Raw genomic sequence first — 15,609 nt, forward strand, 5'->3', positions numbered from 1 at the left:
ATGAAGGAATGAATGGAGGGTGTGATTATAAACTGGTATAAACAACAGAGTGTTATTATGAATAATGTCCTTTCTACAGTCAGGTACAGTGTGACAACTATGTATTGATTAGGAGGTTGTTGTCCTTAAAGACCACATGGAGATGACATCTTCTCATTGAATGTCCAAAATCTTCATCCAACTGGAGCTGGTACATCTCTAGATGCCTCAGGATGGGCAGAAAGAGAGAAGCAAGTGGAGAGAAATTAGCATAGATGCTGTTCATAATATTAACCAAAACTAGATAATAGTGCGTTTGGTCAGATGTACTGGAGCACAAGGTTATGGGATGTTTTATGTGTATGCTTGGCTGAAGAAATATGTCTTTAATCTAGTATTAATTTAGTAAAATTTAGTTAGTTTAATTTAGTGTGCTTTGATATTCTGGGACCTATCAGAAGTCCAAAGTTTTGTGATCTCCGTGATCTCTTAAATGAGGAGAAAGTCATCAGTGCGCTCAGCGAAGAGCTTTTTCAGGCTCTATTTATTTTATCTAAATTAAATTATGGACATTTTTTTTGCTTTTGTAAAGATTCTATGCATTAAAGTATATAATTCTAAGTCACCAGCCACTGAATTTAACTCCTGTTATCTTAAATTAACTCCACTTATGTGACTCATTTCCTTGTTAAGCGTTTTCACGTTAAACTAATCGTGTGGCCGCCGGTATCTGCAATTCAGGCCACGTTCTTCTTTAAAATCCATCCTTCAACATCTTTTTTGTGGTGTAGTGAACTGGAAAATACCCCCAAAGCTTAGAAGAAGAGGGTGTCTTGTGCTTGTGTGTCTCGATTTCATCATATAGTCGACTTGTGTTACTCCTTCGAGCAAAAAAAAACATAACTGGGCTTTATCAGAGCTGCAGAGAACCTCTGTGTGTTTTAAAACTAAAATGAATATTAACTCTGTTGTGTGTGTGTGTGTGTGTGTGTGTGTGTGTGTGTGTGTGTGTGTGTGTGCGTGTGTATAATGAGCTGTAAGGGCCAGCAGCCTCCTGCTGTGTGTTTTATTCATATCTGTTTATAGCACAGCGGGGTTGCAGTCAGTGGCCGCACAGCTTCACTCTGTGTGTGTGTGTGCGTGTGTGTGTGTGTGCATTTCTGTGTTTTTTGTAGCCCTCAAGCATGGAACCAACCACTGAATTGTCATTACAGTCACGTGCATACACAAATTCAAGCTTTTCATAGAATGATTATTTCTCACTGATAGTTTGTCTAAACGCATACTGAAAGCTTTCAGGAGCCGTTTAACTTTCTACGACGTCCCCTGCATCTTCATGCTTACTTTAGAACCAGACAGACTTCTGCTTTTCAAATTAAAATTTTCTGTCACATACACTATCATACACAGTACGTCATTGAAGTGAAATGCTTTTACTGTGCATGTGATAATTGAGATAAAGTACCGTACGATATTTCTACCAAAAAAATAAAGTAATAAGGAACTAAATGCGGTCTACTAGAAAATAAAGTGGGGGAAAAAATAAACTAATAGAAATAATATGGGGGGAAAATGGCATGTGAACACTGACTGATATGATGATACGAATACTGTAATACATGTAATAATACTGAATATATGTAAAGAGCTTTAATAGGTAATCTTGATAAAATAACTAACCTTCCCTTAATCATTGTGGGAATAGAAAGGGTGCACTTACTTTTTGTTGGTTGTTTTTAAGTGAGTTTTGGACAAGATTCGTGTTAATAATGCAGACTGTATGAAGGGTTTGGAGGCAAAAAGTTTCTTCAGTGTTTGAAATAAAAACTGTGAGGGTTTTGAAAGCACTGTGATGAATAACTAATGATGGATGTTCATGGAGTTCATGGATTTTGGAAGATCACTGACTGGATTTTGTGTGAAAGCAATGAAAAGTGATTGACAGTTTGTTCTGCACAGACGTCTGTGTGAAGAGTTTTGAGAATGTGAAAAAAAATATATAAAGAAACATACTAGACTCTGTATTCAGTTCTCAAACTCGATGTTTGAAGGCTGTGAGACGTGAGAAAGGTTTGTCGTAGATCTGAGGTTAGTTTTTATTCTATTAGTATGATAAAAAAAAAAACGCAGCTTGCCATGAAGACTTCATAAAACTGACTATTACGAAGTTATATTATAAATTTTTTTAAATAAAGGACTCCTTCCAGGAATACCAAGCTTTGACATTGTTCCTTTTGAAATATCATGGTTTCACAGCTTGACAATTCTCTGGTAGTACACTAGGGGGCGCTTCGGTAGTGTGTTATCAGAATCAGAATCAGAATCAGACTGTTCATAGCACCAGCCGCTTCACCTCCTGTCTGTATGCAGACTCATCGCCATCTTGGAAGAGCCCCGATGAACCTAGTATCATCTGCAAACTTCAGGAGTTTAACAGTTTGGTCACTTGAAGTGCAGTCATTAGTGTGTAGGGAGAATAACAGTGGGGAGAGGACACAACCCTGTGGAGCGCCAGTGCTGATTGTCCGAATACTGGATGTAACACCTCCCAGTCTCACCTGTTGTTTCCTGCCTGTCAGGAAGCTGGTGATCCACTGACAGATGAGCCATAGGAGTTTGGAGTGGAGAATTTCCAGAATAATAGTATTAAAAGCCGAACTAAACAGACAACAAACAGAATGGGCGTATGTCCCTGGGCAGTCCAGGTGTTGCAGAATGTAGTGCAGTCCAATGTTGACTGCGTCGTCCACTGATCTGTTTGCATGGTAGGCAAACTGTAGGGGATCCAGCATCTGTTCTGTGACAGTCTTTAGGTGGCAACAGATGTCAGAGCGAGTGACCCCTGCCAGGGATTGATCTTCGTGGTCAGCCAGTGTCTCATGGGATTGTTGTGTATGAAGCCGCCCGGAGACTTTCATGCCTTCTTTTGAACCAATGTTGTGTCAGTGAGCGGTATGGTCTGGTCTCTATCAGCAATCAGGTCTGTGGTGAACTCCATTAGTTCCTCGGTTGCACTATTATAAACTGTTGTAGAAAGGCCATTATTTACTTTTAAAATATTTACTGTAGATTGTCACCCAAATGAGGATGGATTCCTTTCTGAGTCTGGATCTTCTCAAAGTTTCTTCCTCATAACCTCTCAGGGAGTTTTCCCTTGCTGCCGTCGCCTCCGGCTTGCTATTAGGGATAGAGATAGATATATAGTATTTTAAATATTAAGTTAATATTTTAAAATTAATTTTAAACTTTAATTGTATATATTCATTTCTTCTTCTTTTTCTTCTTCTTCTTCTTCTTCTTCAAGCTGCTTTGAGACAATGGGAATTGTTAAAAGTGCTATACAATTGAATTGAACTGAATTCCTGTGAAATCCAAAAAAAGGTTGTTGGATTTCTACACATTACATACTGTACAAGTTCGAGTTGTCTCACTGTTGCTTAAGCTGCTATCGCCAATAAGTGAAGATCAATCACCACAATAAATGACTGTCCTCAGCCTGTGAAACAGTGCATGAAGGGTGAACAAGACAAACGGAACATGTGATGGATTTGGCGTGTGGACTTCATGACGACTGTAGAAGATAGGACTGGAACGAGTGTGTGTGAGCGAACATTTGTCTCTGCCCCTCCTCACACTTCAGAAAAGCCATTAAGGATGTGGCTTTGCACCTCGAGGGGATAAAAGGCCTGGAAATACAAATGATAGAAGAAGGGCATGTGGGAAGGAGTTCATAGCCCCCAGGCTGTAGCTCATTTCTCTCTGGGTTCCCGCAGGCAGTGAACCAGTGGACAATCCCATCAAGAGAACAGGACCAGTGTTTTATAAAGGACGGAGGTCACGACTCCACTTCTTGAAGGAAATGTGGCATTAACATGCTGGTCAGACTCTCTGGCACTAGCATGTATACAGATCACAGCAACACACAGCTTTAATTCAACATGAGAGACTGTCAGTGAGAGACACAGAGCACTCAGGGCTGGAGACATGTTTATCTAAAGATGTATGGAACAAGCTAACATCACATCACACACACACCTCAGTGTACTGCGATTCAATTACAAATCAGAGTAAATCGATGCCTGGTCCAAAACACACTAGTACACTAACTATTTTTTTATGTTTGTTATTTATTACATATCTGCTGCATGAGTAATTATGGATTTTTAAGCCAGAATAAAATCTATCCATCCAGACTGCTTGGAACATGATGGCCATACTACGTGGTTTTACCTATTACAAAGATAACTTTATAATCGTATGGTTTCTTACAGCACTGTGTTTAACAAGCAGCTTGTCATCCTGTAGGTGGATTCAATTATTTTTATTTTTATTTTTTATAAATAATGTATCATGTATATTTTTTTTTGTATGGGTTAGCATCTTGTAATAATGATAAAAAAAAATTATTTATACAGTAACTATGTATTTAATTTTTTAAATCCATTTTATTTATTTATTTTATTATTTGGGGTGACAATTTTGCCCCGTACCATGAAAATGTAAGATAAAAAATACCGTTTTATTCTATTTAATAATTTTTGCTATCTACAAAGGAGTCAAAGATTAAAAAGGGCTTTCAAAACTAGATTATGTTTAGAAATATGGCACTTCTCGTTGCTGCACCTTTAGGACTGAGAGAAACACATCCTGTCTACGTCCTGTACGTATAGCAGAACTATCAATAAGGCTGGCTTTGACTCTGACTGAAATATCAGAGCATTAATGTTGTAGCTGCTCCTGGAAAGTGATTAGCTCTAACATGTCCTAGCGTCTCGTTGACACCGTGGGTGAGACTAAGAAACTGAAGTGAAAAGTCCACAATGGAAAAAGACGAATGGGGGAACACATTATTTAGTGGACTGGGTCTCAGGGAAAGGTCAAGCTCACTATAGTGGCTAAAGGAGAACACAGAACATGCATTTGCCCAATCGATACTCAGCCCACACAGACCCACCAATTTCCTCTCTCTCTCTCTCTCTCCATTATACTCCCCGTGTGTTTTCTGTTCTTTCTCGCTTTCTTTTTTTAATCCCCCCCCATGTGTATATTCACTCCACAGTTTGTATCACCCCCTCAGGTGCACCTCGGATGTGTGAACTACACAGAGTTAAGTTTAATATCCTAAATAAAATCGATTGGTGTAGCTGCGTAAACCAACTCTGAATACAAGGATTTTTTTGGGGGGCCCAAACTAACGGTCTACTTTAATTAAAAAACCTAGACTCGTACACATGTATACAGGTGTCTAATCAGACAATCATGTGGCAGCAGCATAATGCAAGAATCCATGCAGATTCAGATCAAGAGCTTCAGTTAACATTCACGTCAAATCTCAGACTGGGGGAAAAGTGTGATCTGGGATTATTACACGTGTGTGTGTGTGTGTGTGTCAGCAAAACAGAAACAAATGAAAAATTCATTTAAATTCATAAAATAAATAAATCAAAATATTTCTTTCTTATATTCACATTCATACCTCTCTCTCCAATCTATTGTTCACTAAAAAAAAAAAAAAAAAAAAAAAAAAAAAGAGCTAACAGGTTTGTAGCACAAAAAGCAGTTGTAAAGTTTCAGTTTTCTGGCTTCAATCTTATTTGTCTTTTCACTCTAAAAAGTTTATAACCTTAAATTTGTCTCAGGTCATTGGATAATATCATCAAACACTTCACGCAAACTACAAAATGCATCACACATCATGACATGTCACGTGATCCACATCCCCAACCACAGGAATTCTGATCAGCTTCACCTGCACTCAGTAAACACACACACACACACACACACACACACACACCACAGACCCTAACCCTAACCCACTCTTCTTGGTTATTGATTCTGACCCGGACCTCATTTTGAATCCGCTTTACTCCTTACAGTATCTCGATTGGTTCTAAACCCTTCACTTTTATCCAGTTTGTCTCTGTCTAACATGCTGCGTTGCTGCTTTTCTGAAGCACTGTGTCCATACAACTGTAATAAGAGAAGTCCATGTTTCTGATATTGTAATCTTGGACAAATAAACCGTTTCAAAAATACTAGATTAGAGATGTAATTATAATGTTATCATTTAAGTCTAACTAAAACAGTCTTTATTAACCAAAAGTCTAAGTGTGGAGGTCACCCTGGTGTTCTTCTAAACCTGGATTACACCCCCTTCCACATCATTGTTCAACAGTTTCATCATGACTTTTGTAGCAGATGCTCTTCTGTTTATCCAGAAAAAACACTTTCTGTGGGTTATATCGTATCGCTGAAGGCTAAAATCTCCAGGGCCAGGTGACAGAGGAGATTTTAGATTTTGCATTTCATTTATTTTTATGGTATAGTTTGTTTATTCATATTACTGTATAACGTAGATTTTTTTTTACCTTTTTCTTAATGAAAAAAATAGAATTGAATGAAATGTTTTTTAACAATACATATATTTCATCCATATGAGTTAAACAGCATAGTTCATAAACATCTGGCAACCCTTTAGATCAAAGGCGGTAACCTTTTTTCTCTCAATTTTAGAATAGCTGAGAATAACCTTGGTAAGAGTTTCAGCTTTCAAACCACACACACACACACACACACACACACACACACACACACACACACACACACACGCACACAAATATGTAAATGAAGAGGAATTCATTAGCAAATTCATGTTCAAATTGTTCCATCAAGTCATCTCTAATTCTCTGAAGTTTTGTACTGACTTTTTCCTGTCTGCTTTTTCTCTCTCTCTCCCTTTGGTACAGACGAGTACAACGATTTAAAGAAGCCACATGTTTCTAAAAGGCACAGAGAGGAGACTTCGAAGCCCAGCGAGTGAGTATTTTACAGATGGAGAAAAAGTGCAGTGAGGAGAAGAAAGTTTTATTTAAATTCAGCACATTATAATGCAAATGGTTTATTGTTGCAGTACATTTCCAACAGGGCAGATATTCTGAAGAGGACGTAACGTTATTACAAATAACACTGCGGAAAGAAGGAAATAAAGAACGAAGAACCCCAACGGCGCACAGCCTCGTTTTCATTTAGGCAAGACAAGTGGAAGTGAAAGTGTTTATATCAAACAGAAGAAACGCAAAGTTTGCAACTTTAACACCAGTGAAAGAAAAGAAGGAAAAAGGAAAGTGTGTGGACTGGAACTGAATGTATTATATGATCCACATCCTCAACTGTGGGACTTCTGATCTCACACACACACACACACACACACACACACACACACACACACACACCACTTCGCTGACATTTGCAAAGTCAAAAACTATTTTCTAGTTATGCCATTGAGCCTCTGTGTATCATTATCCTGGATTTGAAGGTCAGAAGATCCATGATGGGCCTCTGGTTGAGAGTGTTTCAACACACACTTAAAGGCAGTTGCATTCATTAAGCCTTCTATATCTCTTTCTTCCCTTCCTTCCTTTTGCATTTCCTTCCTTCCTTCCTTCCTTCTGCTCTTCCTTCATTACTTTCTTCCTCCATCCCTCCCACCATTTTTCTCTTCCTTCCTTCCTTCCTTCCTTCTGTACTACCTACTACCATGAATCCTAAACACCACAAACAGAAAAGTTTCAAACCTTTTATTCAAATCAAGAAGATCCAAGAAAAAAAAAGTTCCATTTTGTCGTCTGTCCTTTTATGAGATTTCCATGTTGCTGACATTGCATGTGTTTAGCAGATTGTAAGAAAAAAAAAAAACAGATGCCAGAATAAATAACCCACTAGAATAAATAACCATCACTGCGGCTGATGGGTTACAGATGTGTCACTTATCACTTCTGCGTACGGTTTTGTGTTGATTTATTGTGTTTATGACGGCTGTTGGTGGTGCTATTGCTCTCTTACACACAGAGCTAAAATGATCATCTTTAAGGCATTAAAGGACAAAATGATCTGATTTTAAAGACTGTTAGGTATATAGACATTTAAGAGGACAACATTTTCAAGTGATTTCAAGAGTCATTTATGGTCATGTGAGAAGAATTGTATAAAACTGTGAATCTTGTAGTTCAGGATGATGTTGAATGTTGACCTTTTATGAAATATCTATAAAGTTTTTTGTACGCTGTGCTGGACTCAATCTGATTTTTTATTTCAGTCAGGCTTCACCTTTTCAGCTTCAGCTTTTTCTCGGGTCATCAGCTGTGACCTGTAGTTTCCTGGTAGTTCTGCTCGTACGCCTGAAGAGTCTCTAGCTCATTACTCAAAAGATGATGAATGAGAGAAGCTTGGACACTTGAGCTTGGCCAGATAGAAGATTAAATGAAACAAAAAGCTAGGTTTAGCTAAGATAAATTTTCTACTTAATTAAACGTAATAGTATCCCCATCAGCCTTAACATTAAACCAGTAGCCTAATATTGTGTAGGTTCCCTTGTTCCATTAAAACAGCTCAAGACATGATGGACTTCACAAGATCTCCGAAGGTGCTGTGGGTTTGGCACCGAGACCTAAGCAGGACGTCCTGTAAATTGTGACGTGGATCAGACTTGTTCATCCAGCACATCCCACGGATACTCAATTGAATGTTTTTGGAGAATTTAATTAAATAATTAAGGAAGAATAATCCTACTGAAAGATGACGCTGCCTTAGGCAACATTGTTGACATAAAGAGGTTCAAATCAATTTAGTTTTATTTGTGTAGCGATTTTAACGATGGACTTTGTCTCAAAGCAGCTTTACAGAACACAGGAAAGTACAAGTGTAAGTACAAAAAGTTAAAGATTATTATTAGACTTATATTTAAATGTGTTTGTATTTATCCCTAACGAACAAGCCTGAGGTGACTGTGTTGACTGTGGTGAGGAAAAACTCCCTTAGATGGAAGAGGAAGAAACCTTGAGAGGAACCAGACTCAAAAGTGAACCTCATCCTCATTTAGGTGACACTGGAGGGTGTGATTATAAACTGGTATAAACACCAGAGAATGTTATTATGAATAATGTCCTTTCTACAGTCAGATACAGTCTGATAATTGTGTATTGATTGTGAGGTTGTTGTCCTCAAACACCACATATAGTTGGCATCAGCTGCAGCAATGTTTAGGTAGAAGCTACACATTCTACCTAAAGGACTCAAGGTTTTCCAGTATTACACTGCTGCTACCAGCTTGTCATCTTCCAGGAATACATACTAGTCTCATCTCTTCCCCAGGTAAGTAACACACACACACATGATGGTCAGATCAGACCAGGTTTCCTTCTTCCATTGCTCCATGGTCCAGTCCTAATGCTCACATGTCTATTGTAGGAGATGTGGTGTAAAGTGGTGTAAAGGAGTCAGCATGGTCCTTCTACTCTAAGCTGTGATGCTCTGTGTCTTCAGACTCCTTTCTATCAGATCCATCATTCACTTTTTCAGCAATTTGCACTACAGTAGCTCTTCTGAGGGATCAGTCCAGATGGACGAGCCTTCGCTCCCCCTAAGCTTCTGTGTGTGTGTGTGTGTGTGTGTGTGTGTCCAGGCAGAAACGTGCTCAGTTTAAGTGGAAGAGATAAATGGAATTGGACAGCCACTAAAATTGCTTTTTGTTGTAGATTTACAGGCCAGTCATTATATATAGCATTCTCTTGTCACTTTTTTAGACTCAGCTCCAAAGTATCATTTGTATTACAGATTTATTATGATTTTTCAGATTTTTCAGGTGGACTAGAGAAATTGTGCCAAGTCTGATGATTGAAGCATTTCTAAAATAATTTGATCTTATATATTTTTCATGAAGTGAAATTATACATTAGCACATTTTTGGAACAGAGTGATTTCAGGGGGGAAAAAAATCAACTCAGGAGCTGAGTAAGTTTCCCCTCGTGATTATGTGAGTGTTATATGCTCAAAGGTGAACATGTGGGAGGAAATGTGTCAAATGTAAAAAAAAATGAAACAAAATCACTGGATAATGAATCGTGTGAAACAGCGTGAGGTAATAATCATGTGGAAAAATCACAAGTGAAATAAATCATGTGGTAGAAAAAAAATCACATTGTGTGAGAACGAATTGTGTAAAAATGTCATGTGAAAACAAAGGAGTTGTGGGAAAAACAGAAAAATAAATGAATCATGTCAAACAAATCACATGGGAGTGTGAAAGATGCAGTACATACAAAAAAAAATGTCAAAAAGTGTGTGTGTGTGTGTGTGTGCGTGCGTGCGTGCGTGTGTGTGTGTGTGTGTGTGTGTGTGTGTGTGTGTGTGTACTATGCAGAATGTATTCCCAGTGATTCCAGGGTAGCCTCCAGACCCTCCATAGCTCCGAGTACTTACTGAATATGAATGAATGACATATAGAAACATAAAAGCACCAGATGTAAAGATGCAACAGGAAGTAAGGAAAAGAGAGAGAATATAAAATAATGCTAGCTTCTATTTCACCCTAGAGGCTGTTCTCTTTTACTCATCATTAAATTTAAATCAGTTCCTCTCTCTCTCTCTCTCTCTCTCTCTCTCTCTCTTTCTCCCCAATAGTTAATTCACTTCAAGGTTTGTGGGATTCAATAATTTACGTTTTTTGATTGACGTGATTGATTGTTGTTGTTATTCTGTTGTTAAAAAGGAAGGATCTAATTTAAGGATGTGTTCATGTCCCATTAAAAGGGAATGCCTGTTCAAAAAATGCCATTTTGGCTGCATAAAAACCATTGTACTTTTACAGTATATATACTTTTCCATGGTCTTCTGCCATGTTTGAGGCATATTGAAACTTTTCATGCTTTTATGTTGGTTATTTCAGTTACATTTACATCTTATCCTTTTAAAAATAAATGCATATAATCATTTTTGTTGCAAATAAAACTCATAGTCCATAAATACTGTAGTTATAACTTTGTTTAATATATACATTTAGTTAAATCATCAAACATCTGTATGACTTGCCAGTGACTTGCTTGACTCAAGCTACGACTTGACTTGACTTGCTTGACATAAAGCAGTGACTTGACTTGACTTGACCCTCACAAAAAATGACTCGGACTTGCTTGAGACTTGAAGGTTAAGACTTGAGACTTACTTGTGACTTGCACATGTGTGACTTACTTCCATCTCTGGAGCTGACAGACATATTGGTCACATCACATTTACTGGATCTAACACTCTAAGTAGCTAGGTATCCTTTACTGGGACTGATGTTGGAGAGGCCATGCTTACAGCCGCTACACCTAATTTACTACAACTGACACATTGAAGTCATGCCTTCTCCTCTAGTACTATTTAAGTGTCATAGTGGTAAATTAGCTTATTTGTATTCTTCATCCACCATACACACACACACACACATTATTTCGTCCATAATTACAGATTAGTTCATGGTTGCCATTTTGTTCTCCTATCCTTATTGGATTTCTAACATTCATTCATTCATTTTCTACCGCTTATCCGAACTACCTCGGGTCACGGGGAGCCTGTGCCTATCTCAGGCGTCATCGGGCATCAAGGCAGGATACACCCTGGACGAAGTGCCAACCCATCGCAGGGCACACACACACTCATTCACTCACGCAATCACACACTAGGGACAATTTTCCAGAGATGCCAATCAACCTACCATGCATGTCTTTGGACCGGGGGAGGAAACCGGAGTACCCGGAGGAAACCCCCGAGGCACGGGGAGAACACTGCATCATACTATCTTTCTGAATTTCTCATCTCTTTGCCAGTGAGATTCAAGCCTTTATTTTAATGCTAACACAATCATAATTTGCTAGTTAGCATGGTAGCTTTATCTAAGTGTTTTGCTTTTTTAGTTTTGAGAAAATAGCACACTGGAACGCACGAGCAAAAGTAAAAAGGTTCACAGTTCATGCTGTGCAACAGGACCCAACGCTCCTCATATAGCATTAGAGAGGAAGAGCCTTGATCATTCGTTACATTAAGATTTTATAAGCATGATTGAAACACAGAAAACTTAAGAATGAAAAACATTGTCAATCATCCTCTATATTACAACGCCTGATCATCTCCTGATCAGAACCTCACCAAGGTCGCCCCAAGCTGTCTTTTGCCCAAGCTGTTTTTGGCTCCAGCTTATTCTGACCCTCTAATATTTTACACAAACAATCTCTGTTAACAACAATTTCTAGTCACAAACAGAACAGGTTTATTCCAGCCTTCTAAGTCTAACTATATTTCACGGCAAACACTAAAATGCACACGAATTCAGTCTTAACTCGTTCAACACCAATAAAAAAGTATTTCTAACATATTCAAGAAGAGATGTGGCGATGTAGTGGGCGTGGTTAAATGACGTCAAGTTACACTTCACAGGTTTGGGTAAAGAATGAGGAAGCTGCAGGCAAGCTTAGACCAACTCATAACACGCTTTATCCTTTATCTTTTACTTTTGCATTTCACTGTTTTTCTCTCTCTCTCACACACACACACACACACACACACACACATACACACACACATACACACACACACACACGTCTCTATGCTCTCTCTCTTTCTTTCTTTCTCTCCCTTAGGCTCTGGTCTGTCTCCTTTTTATCCTCGCCAAAGCTCACAGCAACACACAGCATTCATAAGTATAATTCCCTACAGGTGTGCAATTCAAATCCCCCTCATTCACAAACACTGGCGCTCGTGCACCCTCAGTAGAGCCGAGACCTACTGAGCAATCGATTTAAAGTTAGACACATTGACATATACACATTGTGTGTGTGAGTGAATATTAAGTGTCATAAACAGCTGCAAATAAAGATATGACGATATGAACAGAAGTATAACTGCTTTTTGCCACAGACAATGTGTAAGCGAACGCTCAGGTGCTAACGGTCGGCCTACAACCTGTAAAAACCACCGAAAACACCCTTTCAACTTGAAAAATCAACTTGTAGTAGTCCAGTACTTGCACAGTTTACAGAGTGACGTCTTCTTTAATTTTAGTTTTGGCTTTAGATACGTTATTCTAAAGACAAAATACTTGTTTTAATCTATAACAACTATAACCAGGGGGTCACGGTGGCTTAGTGGTTAGTGCGTTCGCCTCACACCTCCAGGCTTGTGGGTTCGATTCCCGCCTCCGCCTTGTGTGTGTGGAGTTTGCATGTTCTCCCCGTGCCTTGGGGGTTTCCTCTGGGTAGTCTGGTTTCCTCTGTGGGTCCAAAGACATGCATGGTAGGTTGATTGGCATCTCTGGAAAATTGCCCGGAGTGTGTGAGTGAATGAGATTGTGTGTGTGCCCTGTGATGGGTTGGCACTCCGTCCAGGGTGTATCGTGCCTTGATGCCCGATGACGTCTAAGATAGGCACAGGCTCCCCGTGACCCGAGGTAGTTCAGATAAGCTGTAGAGAATGAATGAATCTATAACCATACATATTGCTATTTTGATAAGGCATTCCTTAGGTTAGCTTGTTGCTAAGCTACTCGCTATTGCTGATGTTGTTGCTCTGCTATAATTTCAATCCAAACAGTTTCCTGAATATTTGAAGTTCATTGTACAACTGCAAAATATTCTTAATATAGCCTTTTAAGAGCATTATGTGTTCTGACACAGCAATTAAAAGTCACTTTTCTATATTAAATGCACTCTGAAAGGTAAAGCTTGTAACTGAGCTTCTCTGTTGTCTCCGACGCAAGGCTTAAGAGATCTTCAGATCTTCTTCTGGCACAGCTTTCATCCCTTCAGACCTTCATTTGTGAATGACGGAGGTGTGTGAAGGATTTGACAGACAGCTCCATACAGTAAATGCATCTCTGATCAGTAATTCATAGATGCTGCAAGCTTTTTGGCAAGAGCTGAGTGTTTGCTTTGCTCTTCACTACTTGTTTCTGCTGGTTGTGTGTACCTAAGGCTGCAAACTTCAAGGAAATGATTGGCATTCCTTCAGCACATCCACACAGCTATCTCTGATTCTTCAGAGACGTATGATTCAGCGAGTAAGTCATGTTCTTTAGAAATGGGTTCCTGCTGGTGCTTCTTTGATTGTGTCTCTAATGGCATGCTCCAGCTAAACAGACATCAAGATCCCTAGAACAACCACATCAGGATACAGCATCTTTAACTTTATGTACGTCATTAGCATGTTAAATTAATACCGGACTCCTTCTCCTAGTTGTCAGTTTTGTCAGCTTCACCTCGGACTTACCTTCATGTTTTTTTTTTGTTTTGTTTTGTTTTTTTGGGTGCCTAATTTTTTTTCTTCCACAGGGAGCACTGTTTCTTCTTATCCCTTCTTCTCCTTCACGAACAAGGATATAATCAATAAATTTCTCACACCCCAAGCTATTTTGCATACATTGTGACTGTTGCAGAACTACAATGATATTAAGTGAATATAACTTCTAACAAGTGATACTTTTTTTTTCTAATTTGTCATTAAGTGGAAAGCTGCTAACGCCACACATTGAGAAACATTATTACCATTGCAACCAGTAGTAGGAACACCTACTGGTGACTCCATAGCACAGCGAATGGTATAGTTGAAGTATTACCTTGTCCTTCTTCTGTGTTCAGTACAGGTTACACGATCTGGACAAAATTTCAGACACTTTATCTTGGCCTATGTCAGATCTACTCGGTAAATGTCACGAAATCCACTTTGTTTGAACTTTCGCTCTTTTCAGAAAGCTGTCTAAAATGCATTCTTTGAATTTGATCAGATAAAGAGACCCTGAAGTTTCTCTCTGTGATTACGCTTCCTTGATATTGGGAATAAACCCACTGTCTTTTTCATGCTCAAACATTTTCTTTCTTGAGGGAAATGGGTACAGATCAAAAGACAAGCTTTTGCTTTTTTATTCCAGATAATTTATTCCAGATAAATGCCATGGGGCAACTGTTTCTCACATGTTTTTACAAAGGATGGTACATTTTTTGTTATGGTACATTTTGTTTTTTATTCCTAAACACAAAAAACGCATGATTTTATGTTTTGACTAAAATAGTTTGAGGAAAATGAAATTACTTCCTCACAGCTCCAGTGTCTGGGGTTGGATCCCAAGTCAGTGCTGAGTTTTCTCTGGTTTCTGTAGGCTATTTCCTGTGTGTGTGTGTGTGTGTGTGTGTGTGTGTGTGTGTGTGTGAGAGAGAGAGAGAGAGAGAGAGAGAGAGAGAGAGAGAGAGAGAGAGAGAGAGAGAGAGAGGAGAAAAAGGGGAGACATTTAGGCACATGAGAAACAGGGGTTGGAAGGAATTAGACAAGGGCAGGGAAGACAAATGAACACAAAACGATAGATAAATAGATAGATAGACAGACAGACAGACAGACAGACAGATAGATAGATAGATAGATAGATAGATAGATAGATAGATAGATAGATAGATAGATAGATAGACGATAGATAGATAGATAGATAGATAGATAGATAGATAGATAGATAGATAGATAGATAGATAGATAGACGATAGACGATAGATAGATAGATAGATAGATAGATAGATAGATAGATAGATAGACGATAGATAAATAGATAGATAGATAGATAGATAGATAGATAGATAGATAGATAGATAGATGGATAGATAGATAGACGATAGATAGATAGATAGATAGATAGATAGATAGATAGATAGATAGATAGATAGATAGATAGATAGATAGATAGATAGATAGATAGATAGAGAATAAGAGAAATAAATTATTATACAGTATATGAGAGTCAGACAAAACCAAAGACAGAGCGATAGAAAGAGGGGA

The sequence above is a fragment of the Tachysurus vachellii genome, chromosome 10 (assembly GCF_030014155.1).
Source record: "Tachysurus vachellii isolate PV-2020 chromosome 10, HZAU_Pvac_v1, whole genome shotgun sequence".
Taxonomy (NCBI): domain Eukaryota; kingdom Metazoa; phylum Chordata; class Actinopteri; order Siluriformes; family Bagridae; genus Tachysurus; species Tachysurus vachellii.